Here is a 15,812-nt window from a genome sequence, read left to right on the forward strand (position 1 = left end):
TTAAAAAACGTTCTCCTGAAAAATCAAGTTTTTTGATTTATGACGTTCTTGAAAGGAGTGAGCGACATATCGTAGTCATACAGGAGAAAGTGACCAAGCGCATTGTTTTACAAAAACGTGATCATTGACTATTTAATACCTTGCTTAGTATTGCCCTGAAAAACATCCAAAGGATTTTAAACTTGGAAGTATAATATATTGATTCTTTAAAAATGACTAATTGCATTGATGTTTATTTTCTTGCCAAGCAAAAGTGACTTAAATGGCCCTCCTGAGCATTTTACGTTTTGGTAGTTGGTCACGTTCTCCTGTACGACTACGATATATTGCTCACTCCTTTCAACAACGTCATTTATAAAAAAACTTGATTTTTCAGGAGATCGTTTTTAAAGTCTAAAAATATAATACAATGTATTAAAAATAAATACCAAGCCACTTATTGAACTTTTTACTGTGCTACAGATCTTTTTTTGTAAAACCTGAATATTTAGTATAGTAATAAAAAATATTTAGTGTAGTAATAATTAAACAATACCCTTTCTTAAAAATGCAAAAACAACACTTTTTGCCCTGTAGCGGGTAAATATTAAGTTAAAAATATGCCGCTTTTGCAGGGATATAGTTCATTTTCTGGACATTCCGAAAACATGCATAACTGATATATGACGTTGTTGAAAGGAGTGAGCGATATGTGTGGAAAATCATTGTATGACAGAATTAAAAACGAAGATATAAGAAAGGAATGTAAGGGAATAATTGAAAAGATTTGGAAGAGTGCTTTAAGGTGGTATGGAAATGTGCAGCGAATAGATGGCGAGAGAATGACTAAGAAAATATATGTGGCAAATTTGAGCGAGAGAACAGAACGAAGACGGCAGAAAAAGACTTGGCACGATCAGATCAATCAGAACCTAAAGTCTGGTGGTGTCAAAAGTCTGCGTAATCGAAGGGCATGTATGACTAGATGTATGGATGTGAAGGGAGCGAGGAGTGTATGTCAGGACAGAAGAGTGTGGCATTTCGTCCTCTCTGCCTACCCCTGCGGGGAAACGGCGTAATAGCAGTAAGTATCATTAAATTTAGACGATGTGCTATTGCAAAAAGCCAATTTTACAAAATTCCCGACAAACCTCTTTATGGAAAAGGGGATTTGTAATTCTACGAAATAATATAAAATGCTGCCGCCTTCCTTAGTTCTTAGAATATTAAAACTCAAAAGAAATTCCCCTCTTTATGATTGCCAACAAATTTAAAAGATACGCAGAATGTGGGATCTATTATTTTTAATTTACTTTGATATTTTGAACGGAGAAATTCGTAAAACCACTCAAATTAGCAAAATATTAAGGGGCAAGTTATAAATTGTAATATTCATAACGAATACAAGAGATTTTTCCACTCGAATATTTATTCAATATTACACTGGACTGGTGCCTGAAGCGGAGGGCTGATCACCTTTCCTTCATGTGTTAACGATCAAGATAATACTGCGTTTATATTATGCAGTGCCCTATGCACCATTGGGGTGCGGATAAGTGTTTTGAAAAAGAAGAATAATGTTTTTATGTTCCCAGTCGAATTACCAGGGAAACTGACACCTTAACGCTTCCCACGAGTAGAACAAACTCTAAACGAAGTTTTGTATATTAAAAACATTGTTTACTTTGTGGTATGGTAATATAAGTAACACTCTCCTTATCATTCATCGTTCACTTTGTGTATTACCACTTAGACACAATACTCCATTACTATCGGTTTCGGAATAAACATTCCACCATCAGTCTACATTTGACCTGATGATGAAATGTTTATTCCGATACCCGAAGTCATTTAGTAGTCGTTTTAAGCGATATCACATAGAACCAAAATTTCCGAGAAAATTTTCTTTGCCCTTCTTATTATCATCTTTTGTAATTTATGTTTTTAATGAATTGCAAATTGTAATTTACGTTTTAATTGTCAATTCGCAATTAATGTTTTTTTTAATGTTCATGTACTATCTATCCTCTGATTGCAATATATATATATATATATATATATATATATATATATATATATATATATATATATATATATATATATATATATATATGTATATAAATATATATATATATATATATATATATATATATATGCATATATATATATATATATATATATATATATATATATATATATATATATATATATATATATATATATATATATATATATATTATATATATATATATATAAACATATATATATATATTATATATATATATATATATATATATATATATATATATATATATATATATATATATATATATATATATATATATATATAAACCGCGCTGTGATAACGTTTAATATAACTTTCTAGATTTTCCGTACACAAAGAAAACAATCCCGCATCATTGCACAAAAAAGTTTTCCTGTTTTCCCATACGAGAAAATTGGTATAGCTTTTTAGAAAGAAGCTTTTCTTTAGCGTTTAGAGCTTCGCGACGCTAATACAAGTCTCCAGAACTTCACAATACTTCTACCATCTTATAAACTAACTTTGATCATTTTAGAAGAAATGAATTCAAAGCGGACACAAAAGCACATTTTTGATACTACACACTACACGAGTACAAAAAATATTTAATAACACATTATAAATGTTTTGAATATTGAATGCATTAACTTTGTGGATATTATTTTTTGATATCTCATCAAAGATGAAGAAGAATATGGAAGTCTGGGCATTTACGGGGCTTACGACCGTCATAGGCTGGTTTAAGTGATCACTTTACACACGTGTAACATTCACTAATTCTACCCATTATTGACAACCACACTACTCAAATTCTTGGAAGTTCTATATATATGAACCAATTTAGAAACCTTGTTCATGAATCACTAGAACTTCACTAGAAACATCTATTTGTGAGATGTAAAGAAGCTTTTTATTAAGCAGAAACTCTTATATTAGTATGTGAGATCCGAATCCTGGATTATAATCACACACATGAGAAACGCCAGAAAATACCATTTTCATTTTTATTATTAAGCATATAATTTGACCAGATAATTTATTTACAACATTTTGAGTGTGTCCAAATACTTGTTCAACATTGTGGATCATATTGATTTATTATTTTGAGAAATAAAAAGACTTTGTTTTTTGATCCACTCACATTTTAGTCATAAATTAAACCCTGGAGAGGGCAACAGGTTGTTGCCAAAACTGGTTGGTTGTTAATAAAAATGTGAGTGGATAAAAAAACAAAGTCTTTTTATTTCTCAAAACAATATACATTTTAAATATTTACAACATTTTGAGTGTGTACAAATACTTGCTCACAAATCTAGATTATTGACATCTCAACATAGATGAAGAAGAATATGAAAGTATGGGCATTTACAGGGCTTACGACTGTCATAAGCTGGCTTAAGTGATAAATTTACACACGTGGAACATTCATCAATTCTACCCATGATTGACAAATACACTACTCAAATTCTTGAAATTTTTAGATATATTGATCAAACTCGAAACACAGTGTGCGAGACTTTCTAGAGACATCTTTGTTCGGATGAGGATAGCTTTTATTAAGCAGAAACTTTTTTATTTGTATGTGAAGTCCGAATCAGTCAACGTCTTCTTTATATTTTTTTTTAATTTCAAAAGATAAAATAGGTTGCCACAGAGAAAATTCAAAATGGCAAAATACGTCAGTTTGAGATGATTTCGAAAACCAAGGTGTCGTTTATTTGTTTTACAGAGCAAAACAAGTATTCTAAGTCTCACACTATAAAAGGTTATAAAAATATGAATTAGAAAAAAATCTTCTTCCCAAACCCTTGTCCACGCCCCAATGGTGCATAGGCCACTGCATCACATAAACTCAATGTTATCTTGAACGTTTACACATGAAGAAAAGGTAATCAGCCCTCCGCTTCAGGTACCAGTCCATGGTAATATTGAATAAATATTAGAGTGAAAAAAATATTGAGTCCCCCTCCGTAGTATAATAGTCAGCACGCCTTAGCTACCGTTCTGGACGTCCCGGGTTCGAGAGTAATAATAAAAAGACTAATAGAGATTATAATAATATGTGAGCTTGTGCACTACACGGAATTTTACCGTCCGGCAGTCTGGTTTTGAAAAATAAAAGCGACTGCGACAGTTTATCGTGATCGAATTACGCGCAATGTTTGTAAGCCAATCCAAGCCAATCATCGTTTTATCACGCTAACTGAAGTGCCGGGCGGTAAAATTTCATGTAGTGCACAAACGCCCTAAGACTAATATTTCATAAAATATGAATAAAATATCATTAACTCGATTTGGTAATCGCTCAGTACAAGTTTCAAAGTGGAGAAATTATATCGAATCGTTTTCATTTTCAATTACAGGCTTATGGTATTATGTTTCAATGAAATACAAATTCTAAATGAGATAACTTTCTGCTTGCTAAATATTGTTATTATAACGCTGAAAAAGACGTTCGGCGTTCATTTCCCATCAATCCAAATTAATTTTCCCCATTCCTACAATTTTCAAACACTTAACAAAACAATTATTGGTACAAATAACAAAGCATACCTTTTATCGTTTATTGATTTCGCATTAACTTTGTGGAATAATACGATGATAAAAACACAAAAATAAAACACTTGTTAAGGGAGTTTTTTTTAAGTTCAAATTCAAATTTCCTGTAATAAATTTCAATTTATTCAATTTCAATTTATTCAACAAAAAAATAATATATACATAACAAACAATATTCAAGGCGTATATATTAAAAGTAAGCAAGAAGACTTAAAGGTGTAGAAGAATCCCGCTTCGGAAAACTCCTTCGGACACATGAAACAGATCAATATCCAATGTGATATTGTTCAACATAGCGGTAGCTCTTCCTACAGGCATAACCATTGGCAGGTTGGTCCTGTGTATTGCAACGTGAAACAATCTATGCCGACGCTGTCTTAGGTAACTATCGGGAACATACAGACCAATGCTCCGGATAATTTCAGGATTATCGATCATACCGCGCAACAATCGATAAAAATGCGTAAATTGATGGTGGCTCCTACCGTATGGCATGTTGCGCCATCTCGTTGAAACCAAAGCTTTGTGACATCAATGCTATTCAACTGAGGTTAGAAGAAGTCAGTAATCTTGGTTCTGTAGCGCTCTCCATTGATCGTAACATTCTGGCCGGCAAAAATAAAACATTTGTTAAGGGCGTTTTTTTTTATTTAAAATCATATTTCCTGCAATTAATTGATTGTGGCTCCTACCGTGTGACATGTTGCGCCATCTCATTGAAACCAAAGCTCTGTTAAATCATTGCCATTCAACTAAGGTACGAAAAAGGCAGTAATCATGGTCCTCTACCGCTCTCCATTGACCGAAACATTCTGGCCGGCATCGGCTTTTAAAAATATAGGCCAATGATTCCACCTGTCCATAAAACACACCAAACAATGACTTTTAATGGATACAAGAACGTCTCGACAAAGGTCTTGACTCCCTTCAAAAGACTTTTTTGGTTTTTTTAATGTAAATACGGCTATTTTGTTACGATGTTCTCATTAACAGGTGAAAATACAAACCATTTGTTAAGTATTTGAAATATTATTCTTAGGTCTTATTCTTCTATTTCAAACCCTTAATTGTACCCTATGGTGCATAGGGCACTGCATCATATAAACGCAGTGTTATCTTGATCGTTAACACATGAAGGAAAGGTAATCAGCCCTCCGCTCCAGGTACCAGTCCAGGGTAATATTGAATAAATATTATAGTGATTTACAACATTTTGAGTGTGTCCAAATACTTGTTCGCAAATCTGGATTATCTCCAATTACGAGTTATTTTGGAATACTATTTTTTGACAATCAATGCCCACACTTCCATATTCTTCTTCATCTATGTTGAGATGTCAAATAATTTTTAAGAAACTCCTAATTGGATAAAATCCAGAATCGAGAAAGTATTTGGAAACGCTCAAAATGTTGTAAATAAATTTACTGGTCAAATTACAAGCTAAAATAATAAAATATATTGTATATTTTCTAGAATTTCTCGTGTATGTGATTTTGATCTAGGATTCGGACCTCACATACAAATGAAAGAGTTTCTGCTCAGTAAAAAGCTTCTTTCATCTCACCAATAGATGTCAATAAAGCTCCTAATTGGACATAGATAATCCAGATTTGTAAACAAGTATTTGGACCCATCAAAATGTTATAAATCTTATTAAAAATACATGTATTTTATATCAAAGTTATTTGGGAACGTCTATAAACGTGTCTCGTATTAATAAAATTTGATATTAATCTACGATATTAGGTTTCACCGCTATAGCAGTACCTTCATGTGATTTCAAAGGCTGCGATGAAATTTATATCTAATATAATATTTCAGTATTAAAAGCAGAGAAACGTTGAAGCGACCAAACAGTCTTATTAAATTGACGTGAAGAATTACGACGAGACGCCAGTGAAGAGGATACAATGGTTTATCATATTATAGACACCTATTCTGGAATCATTCGCAAAATAACAATTTCGCAGAATAATTTATTATTTATTATTCTTCTTCTACAACAATCTCACTTGATAATTATTGATAATGGACACGTTGAGCGTGGCAATGACGATAGCCTGGAACGACTGGTTGTGATCGGTAGCCTGGAGGGGAAGAGAGGGAGAGGAAGATCTCGACACGTTGGACCGATCAAGTTAAGGCAGCAGCAGGCACCTCGGTGGTTGGAGCGCTAGGTGCAGCGCAGTCAAGGGATAACTGGAGAAGAGTCATTGCTTCCACGAGGGTCACAACCCTCTGTAATGAGGAATAAGGCGGAGAACTTCATCTAGATAATTAAAGACAATAAAGATAATTGAAGACTAGATAATCATTGGTAAAGTTGTAAATTCGGTCGGGTAGAGCTAAAGATAATAGCCGTATTCTCTCATGTAGAGATACCTGAGAACCTTTTTTCGGACTTTCTCTACCATATGAATATAGAATATGGAGGTCTGGGTATTTACAGGGGTTTCGATCTGTCATAGGCAGGTTTCGATGATTATTTGATTTAGGTACGAGTAAGATTCACCATTTTACCCACGAATGATTTTTTTTAACACAAATTTTCATAATCAACAATATATTCCATAATTGATACTTGTTATTATACGAGTTCTCGGTAGCATCTATGGTTGAGTTGAGTAAGTTTTTTTTTTTATTTGGCCACGACCCTTATGAAAATGTGTGTAAGATTCTTATCTCATTATTTTACAATATCGTACTAGGAGACACCTGAAAACATGATTATTTTTTAAATTCATTTTGTAATTGGCGGGAATCGAACTCGCGACGCCAGTTCCGCAGTCGAAAGTCTACCCCACTACGCCACGACGCATGTCAACAGTAACAATTAAATTATAAATAGGTAGATATTACCACCTCCGCCTCCGTAGTGTAATGGTCAGCAGGCTCGGCTACCGTTCTGGAGGTCCCGGGTTCGATTCCCAGGGGGGGGTCAAATAAATATAAGTGATTTTTTCACTCTAATATTTATTCAATATTACCCTGGACTGGTACCTGAAGCGGAGAGCTGATCACCTTTCCTTTGTGTGTAAACGATCAAGATAACACTGTGTTTATATAATGCAGTGCCCTATGCACCATTGGGGTGCGGATAAGGGTTTGAATTGAAGATATTACCACAAAGTAAGAAAGTATCGAATTAATTGATGAAAATATTTATCTTCTTCAAGTATTGTACTTTATTATTATAATTGGTATTTACCGAGTGAAATTAAAATTGAAAAAGTAAATATCACCGAAAAATGTCCCCGGGAAAACTATTTTTCTTTCAAAGAAAGCAAACAGTCCGACGAAATTTTATACTTCTTTACTTCTAGTTTAAGTACTGTATTAGTCTTTGCTTCGAGATTTGAGAGTTCAGGAATATGACCCATATACATACATATACATTTTAAACATGTTCATATAGACTGGTTTAACCCTTTGGTTACTAGACATTTGGATATTATTTTTTTGACATCTCAAGAAAGATGAAGAAGAATATAGAAGTCTGGGCATTTACGGGGCTTGCGACCGTCAAAGGCTGGTGTAAGTGATCAATTTACACACGTGTAATATTCACCAATTCTACCCATGATTGACAACCACACTACTCAAATTCTTGGAAGTTATATGTGATATAATATATGATCCAATTTCGAAAATTAGTACGTGAATCACTCAAAAATTAACTAGAGACATCTATTGGTGAGATGAAAGAAGCTTTTCACCAAGCAGAAACTCTTTCATTTGTATGTGAGGTCCGAATCCTGGATAATAATCACATACATGGAAAACGCCAGATAATATTTCCTTTTCATTATTTCAGATTTGTGAATAAGTATTTGGACACACTCAAAATGTTGCAAATAAATAAACTGGTCGAATTATAAGCCTAAATAATGAAATGAAATCAACTAAATGCTGTCGAAATACGATCTCTTAGACGAATGTGTGGCAAAACGATGTATGATTGATGTTCGAATGGAGAAATTAGGAAGGAATGCAAATCTGAGATAAGCATTATCGATAAAATTCAGAAACATGTGTTGAGATGGTTTGGACATGTGGAACGAATAAGTGAGAAAAGAACTGTAAAATGAATTTATGAGTCGAATGTAGTTGGAAAAGGGAGCAGAGGAAGACCGAGAAAAACTTGGCACGACCAGGTATTTCAAATACTTGAAAGCCGTCAGGTTAGGTAGGAGTCGAAATATTTGGCGGGTATGTATGAGGAGATGCATGAACGTGAAAGACGCGATGAATGTTTGCAAACACAGAGTTGTGTGGTTTTCTATTTTCTCTGCTTACCCCTAAGGGCAGCTGCGTGATGGTTATTTAGTTAGTTAGTTTGGTAGCGAAAGGGTTAGGCGTATTGTGCTTACCTGAGCGTCTACATCAGTCTCCTCATTAAACCTCAATAAGATTCAATTTCCCTTGCTCAGCGAGAGAGATTTCAGGCGAATTACATGAAAAAATGATTATCTTCCCGAAATTTGTACGAAAGCGAGACTGAGCCTTAGGGCGTTTGTCGTGATTTGATTTTTGAGCCAATTTCTTATTTTATTTTAAGCAAAAAAGGGTGAGCGCAAGAATAAATTAAATTATTTACAACATTTTCAGTGTGTTTAAATCCTTGTTCACAAATCTGGGTTTCTCCACTTCTCATTCCGACATAACTACATATATGAAGATGAATATAAAAGCTTGGGTATTGACTTGCCTAACTTAGTTGACTTGTCATAGGCTGGTTGCAGTTTAAGTAAAACTTTCTTGTTATAATTAATGCAAAAAGGGTAAATGTAAAAATGAGTTCAATTATTTATAACATTTTGCGTGTGACCAAATTCCTTGATCTAGATTTTTACACCAATGAGTTATTTTTACATTTTGACATCTCAACATAGATGAAGAAGAAAATATAAGTCTTGGTATTTAAAGGGCTTACGACCTGTTGTTGGTTGGTTTAAGTTTAAGTAAAAAAAATCTAGTTTTATTTTACGCAAAAAAGGGTGAACGCAAAAACAATTTGTTAACAAATCTGGGTTTCTCTACTTAAAAGTTATTTTTACATTTCAACATCTCAACTTGACGAAGAAGAATATGTAAATTACAGGGCTCACGACTCGTCATAGGCTGGTTATGTGATCATTTTACACACGTGTAACGTTCACCATACTATCTTTGATTGATATATGCGATTAAAATCCAGGATTCTGACATCACATACAAATGTAGTAGTTTCTGCTTAATAAAAAAGCTTCTTCGTCTCACCAATAGATGTTACTAGTGAAAATTGTAGGGATTCTTGTACAATGTTCCAAAATTGATCATATATATATAGAACTTCCAAGAATTTGAGTATTATGGTTGTCATTCATGGGTAAAATTGGTGAATGTTACACGTATGTAAATTGAAGTGACTGAAACCAGCCTATGACGGTCGTAAGCCCTGTAAGTGCCCAGACTTTTTTATTTTTCTTCATTTTATATATGTTGATATGTCAATAAAAAAACTCCTATAATTGGAGATAATACAGATTCGTGAACAAGTATTTGGACACACTTAAAATTTTAAAACGTTTTATTTCTTTTTTTTAATGTCATACTTAGTAAATACCACTATTTCTTTAAATCTACTGCGACACGTGTTTCCATGCATTCCGCATCATTTTCAAACACCGTATTTGATGCGGAATGTATCGAAACACGTGTCACAGTAGATTTTAAGAAATAGTTGTATTTACTAAGTAAACAAATAATTAAAATTGGATAGATTTTACCACAAACTGACTGCCGAATCAATTAATGAAAATTGTTATATAACTGTATAGATGCTCTCCCGCTGTCTCTTAAATTATAATTTTCCAATTCTTTTGTTCATCGTAAGGGTACGCCCTTTAAAAAGTTTGATATTCACTGGGTTTAAATAAACGAACACTTGTATGATATTGTCATTATTATTTTTTGTACGTTTTTCATCTAAAAATTCTTTTCAATTCTCTCTTGAGACAATTACATTTTCGCTTCGTAGATGGCGCTTGTCACTTCGACGAGTCATCTGTCAAAGGTTTTTTTATACTCATGAATTATTTCATAATTCTTGCCAATTTGTTCCCCATAGAATTGTTTACGTACGTCACATTTTTGAGTTGCTCATGTCAAATTTTCATTCGAAATATTTTCCTAATTAAAGAGTTTTGTGACATTTTGCAGGCTGAGAAATAGCAGGAACCAAAAATGAGGTTTGTTTTTGATAAAATTTATTTTTCCAAAAAGTTATACGTATTCAGGAATCCCGTTTATATTTGACCTTGTAGAAACGTTGGTATAAAATAAAACAATTCCGATCGTCACCCATCCACCCCTTATTGTGAACGACATGCAATTAAATGGTTGCTAATTGTTGACAACATGCAATTAAATGATTGCTGATTGTTTACGACATGCAATTAAATGATTGCTAGTTGTTTACGACTTACAATCAAATAATTGCATGTCGTAAACAATTTTCCTTCACAAAATTTGATAGTCCACCTCAGTTGTGTAATGGTAAGCCTGTTTAGTTACCGTGCTGGAGGTCCCGGGTTCTATTCCAAGGGAGGGGGGGTGAAAATAAATACTTGTTAGTTTACACCCTCAAATTTATTTATAATTACCATGGAGACCACTCTAGAGCGCAGGAGTAATCACCTTGCCTTCATGTAAGTAAAAATCGAGATAACAATGCGTTAATAGGATACAGTGCCCTATGCACCATTGGGTGAAAATAACGGTTAGAAGAAGAAGATACAGTGGAACCTCTCATAACGAGCATAATTCGTTCCAGAATCTTACTCGTTAAGCGAAATATTTTTTTGGTTTTGTAACTCGCTGTAACTCGCTATGCGAAATGTCGCTCGTTAAGGGAGCAAAATTTTCACATTTTTTTGCTCGTTATGAGAGGTTCCACTGTAGTTTTATAAATAAAAAAGTACTGTATATTGTGCCCTCGGCACGCAAAAACTCACATTATTAAATCCCCAAGGGTAGGTAGGTCAGATATGTATTTTTCATATGTATTACTCCACATATAATATGAGTTAAAATCCGACGGATCCTCAGACCAATGAGGCAGAATATAAAGTCCTTATTGGATCATTGCATCTGCTTTGTGGGATTTGATCTCTGCTAGGGTAAGAAAATCCCTTTATACGGGGCTTACGCATCGTTTGGTACTCCAATTAGATATTTCCTTTATAAGAACGACTTTATAACTTTCCGACCCTAACGTATGGAAGCTACTAGGTTACTAGGTATACTAGGGTAGTATGTTTTCTAGGCATGGAAAGATTGATTAAAATATAATAATAATAATAAAACCCTTATCCGCACCTCAATGGTGCATAGGACACTGCTTCATATAAACACAGTGTTATCTTAATCGTTTACACATGAAGGAAAGGTGATCAGCCCTCCGCTTCAGGTACCAGTCCAGAGTAATATTGAATAAATATTACAGTGAAAAAATCACTTATATTTATTTGACCCCCCCTGGGAATCGAACCCGGGACCTCCAGAACGGTAGCCGAGCGTGCTGACCATTACACTACGGAGGAGAAGACTATTAAAATACAGAAAGGAGAATTTATGGTGGGAACAGAGTAAATGGTGTACTAGAATTTGTTATAGCAGATAAAAACCTTTCCCCGAAAGCTAAACTGGCAGCTCACAACGTAGTCCTGTTTCCAACCCTAATGTATAGAAGTGAAGCATGGAGTCGGTTAAAAACGACGAAAGTAGACTGAATGCAATCGAAATGATATCCCTCAGATGAATATGCGGTAAAGCGATGTATGATAGATGTTTTTGAAATAAGGAAGGAATGCAAAGGTTTTTTTTAGATGGTAATTGCATTTATTATTTACCTTGCTAATTTTTTATGTACGCTTATGTCTTATGATCGCTTTACACACGTGTAACATTCACCAATACTACCCCTGATTGACAATCACACTACTAACATTTTTGGAAGTTCTATATATATGATCCAATTTCGAAACATTGTTCTTGAATCACTAGAATTTAGCCAGAGATATTATCGGAGAGATAAAAAGAAGCTTTTTTTATTGAGCAGACACCCTAACTAACTAACCATCACGCCGCTTCCCCGCAGGGGTAGGCAGAGAGAATAGAGCGCCACACCACTCTGTCCTTGCAAACATTCTTCGCCTCTTCCACGTTCATGCATCTCCTCATACATACCCGCCGATTGTTACGACTCCTAACCTGACCACTTTCAAGTATTTGGCATACCTGATCGTGCCATGTTTTTCTCGGTCTTCCTCTGCTTCTTTTCCCGCTAATATTCGCCTCATAAATTTGTTTTACCGTTCTTTCCTCACTCATTTGTTCTCCATGTCCAAACCATCTCAACACACCTTTCTTAATTTTATCGATAATGCTTATCTCAGCTTTGCATTCCTTCCTTATTTTACTATTCGCACATCTATCATACATCGTTTTGTCGCACATTCTTCTGAGAGATCGCATTTCGACTGCATTCAGTCTACTTTCATCCTTCTTTTGCCAACTCCATGTTTCACTTCCATACATTAGAGTCGGAACCAGGACTTCGTTGTGCACTGCCAGTTTAGCTTCCGTTGATAGGTTTTTATTTGCCGTAACTGATTTCAGTGCACCATTCACTTTGTTCCCAGCATTCACTCTCCTTTCTATGTCTTTATCAATCTTTCCATCCCTAGAAAACATACTACCCAAATACACGAAATCATCTACCCTTTTATTTTTTTTATTTAGCAGACACCCTTTTATTAGTATGTGAGGTCCGAATCCTGGATTTAAATCACATACATGAGAAATGCCTGAAAATAAAATTTTAATTTTTATTATTTTTTAGCTTTTAATTTGACCAGTCAATTTATTTCCAATTTTTGAAGTGTGTCCAAATACTTGTTCACAATTTTTTTGTGATTCCAAAAACTTGTTCACAAATGTTTTTCAAAATACACTCAAAATGTTGTTATCCTGTATATCGATTTTCAGCACTTTAGCAATTGATATCCTGAAAATACGGATCAATTACTGGACATAATGGCGCTTTATAAACTATCAATACTTAATTAATTGACGAATATATTTCACCCCATAAAAAATTTCAAATAATTCATATTTGAGAATAATTTATTTTCCCATTTATATATTTTTAATGACATCTTCATGCGTGGCATGCTATTTAGGTGAAAAATTAAAAAAAGTAAAATTATTTTCGTTAAGTGAGGAATTCCCCATTCGCGTGCAGAGTTAAAAAAATGTAAAAATGATCTTTCATTGGAGTTAATGGCATCGTAAACTTTTAATATAAGGAAAGGTTGCATGCCAGAAAAATTAAATCACGGTATTTATTTATAAATATGAACCACCCCTATATTAAAATAACCTTTTCTCTCATTATGAGTTACTCCCTTACTACACACACCTATTAATACCGTAGAGCAGTGGTTCTCAACCTGTAGGCAGGAGGGGGTGGACTTAAAACAGTTTAAACTGTAATTTTCAAGTGTCGACGATAGTGGGAACAAATCATTTCTTAACGTTTTTCGTAGATACTTTGTGGAAAATGTTATAAACTTTGTAAAATAAAACTACTTTGTTGCTAACCACTTTTTATTGATATTTTTTTTCTTTTACCGGTTTCGACAAGAAAATTGTCATCATCAGGGTTAAACATGTACTCGTTTAACCATGATGATGACAATGATGACAAAGTACATGTTTAAGCCTGATGATGACAAGGTTCTTGTCGAAACCAGTTGGAGAAAAAAGTACCAATAAAAAGTGGTTAAAACAAAGCTCTTTATTTTATAAAGTTGATAACAAATCTAATTAATAAGAACTTTAAAAAAACATGTCTGTTTCATATATAAGTATAATCGAATATCATCTACATATCGCTCACTCCTTTCAAGAACGTCATAAATCAAAAAAACTTTATTTTTCAGGAGAACGTTTTTAATTAAAAATATAACACAATGTAATAAAAAAAAATATCTAGCCACTTATTGAACTTTTTACTGCGTAACAGATCTTTTTAGCTAAAACCCGAAGGTTTTTTTGCCATTTGAAAAATATTTAGTTTATTTAAAAAAAAATTGAACGATACCTTTTTTTCAAAATGCAAAAACAACACTTTCTGCCCTGTAGCGGGTAAATATTAAGTTTAAAATATGCCTCTTTTGCTGGGATATAGTACATTTTCTGGGCATTCCGAAAACATGCACAACTGATAATTGACGATTTTTGATTTATGACGTTCTTGAAAGGAGTGAGCGATATATGTATACATATTTAAATTTACATCTATGGACGTCTGGGTATTAATAGAGTTTACGATCTGTCCTATAAATAAAACATTAACCGAAGCCAAAATGGAGGACATTCATCAAAGAAAGCTTTGAAGTAGAAACAAATTTTATTAAAGCTTTTAAAAAAAAATTTTTTAGCTAATACATTCTAGCACATTTTAAAATTTTTTTAAATAAATAATACTCAACCTTCGCTGCAAACAAATATAATTTTTGGTCATTTTATTCCAAACCGTGCAAAATTTGTCCGCCTCCGTGGTGCAATGGTCAGCGGGTTTACATAGTTACCGCGCTAGAGGTCCCGGGTTAGATTCCCAGGTTGGGTGAGAATAAATACTAGTGATTTCACACTCTAATATTTATTTAGTATTACTCTGGACTGGCCCCTCAAGCGCAGGAGTTATCATATGTCTGTATATAATTAACGATCTAGATAACATTGCGTCAGTACGATGCAGTGCCCTATGCACCATTGGGTGCGAATAAGGGTTAGAATACTGAAATACTGTTATTCCAACCGGTTTTGATAATCACTTTATATTCTTAAGGGTTGGCTATGTACATATCCATCTCTGAAGATGACAAGGTACTTGTCTAAACGGGTTGGAAAAAGTACCAAAAAGAAAAGTGGTTGTAAACAATATTTTAGTTTTATTTTATAAGTATATTATTTTAGACCTTATAAGATGTTTTCCGCCAGCACAAGATTTCTTTACTGTCTGTAACGAAGGTTCGAACATAAAACATTAAGGAAAGGTTTAATTTAAATCTGAAATTATATTTTTATACTCGCTTTGAATGGGTCGTTCAGAAAAGGATACTGCGTGGAGGTTGGAGAGTTATCCTTTAAAAATGTTCATAATATCCTTTTTGTGGAGAAA

General features: G+C 33.6%; 1 pseudogene; it reads right to left on the reverse strand.

The window, feature by feature from the left end:
* The window catches only part of LOC148304534 (octopamine receptor beta-2R pseudogene), a 168,339-nt pseudogene that overhangs the window by 6,739 nt on the left and 145,788 nt on the right, over nucleotides 1–15,812 (reverse strand).

The sequence above is a fragment of the Brachycentrus maculatus genome, unplaced genomic scaffold (genome assembly GCF_059751285.1).
Source record: "Brachycentrus maculatus isolate JH-2025_06_01 unplaced genomic scaffold, ASM5975128v1 h1tg000313l, whole genome shotgun sequence".
Taxonomy (NCBI): Eukaryota; Metazoa; Arthropoda; class Insecta; order Trichoptera; family Brachycentridae; genus Brachycentrus; species Brachycentrus maculatus.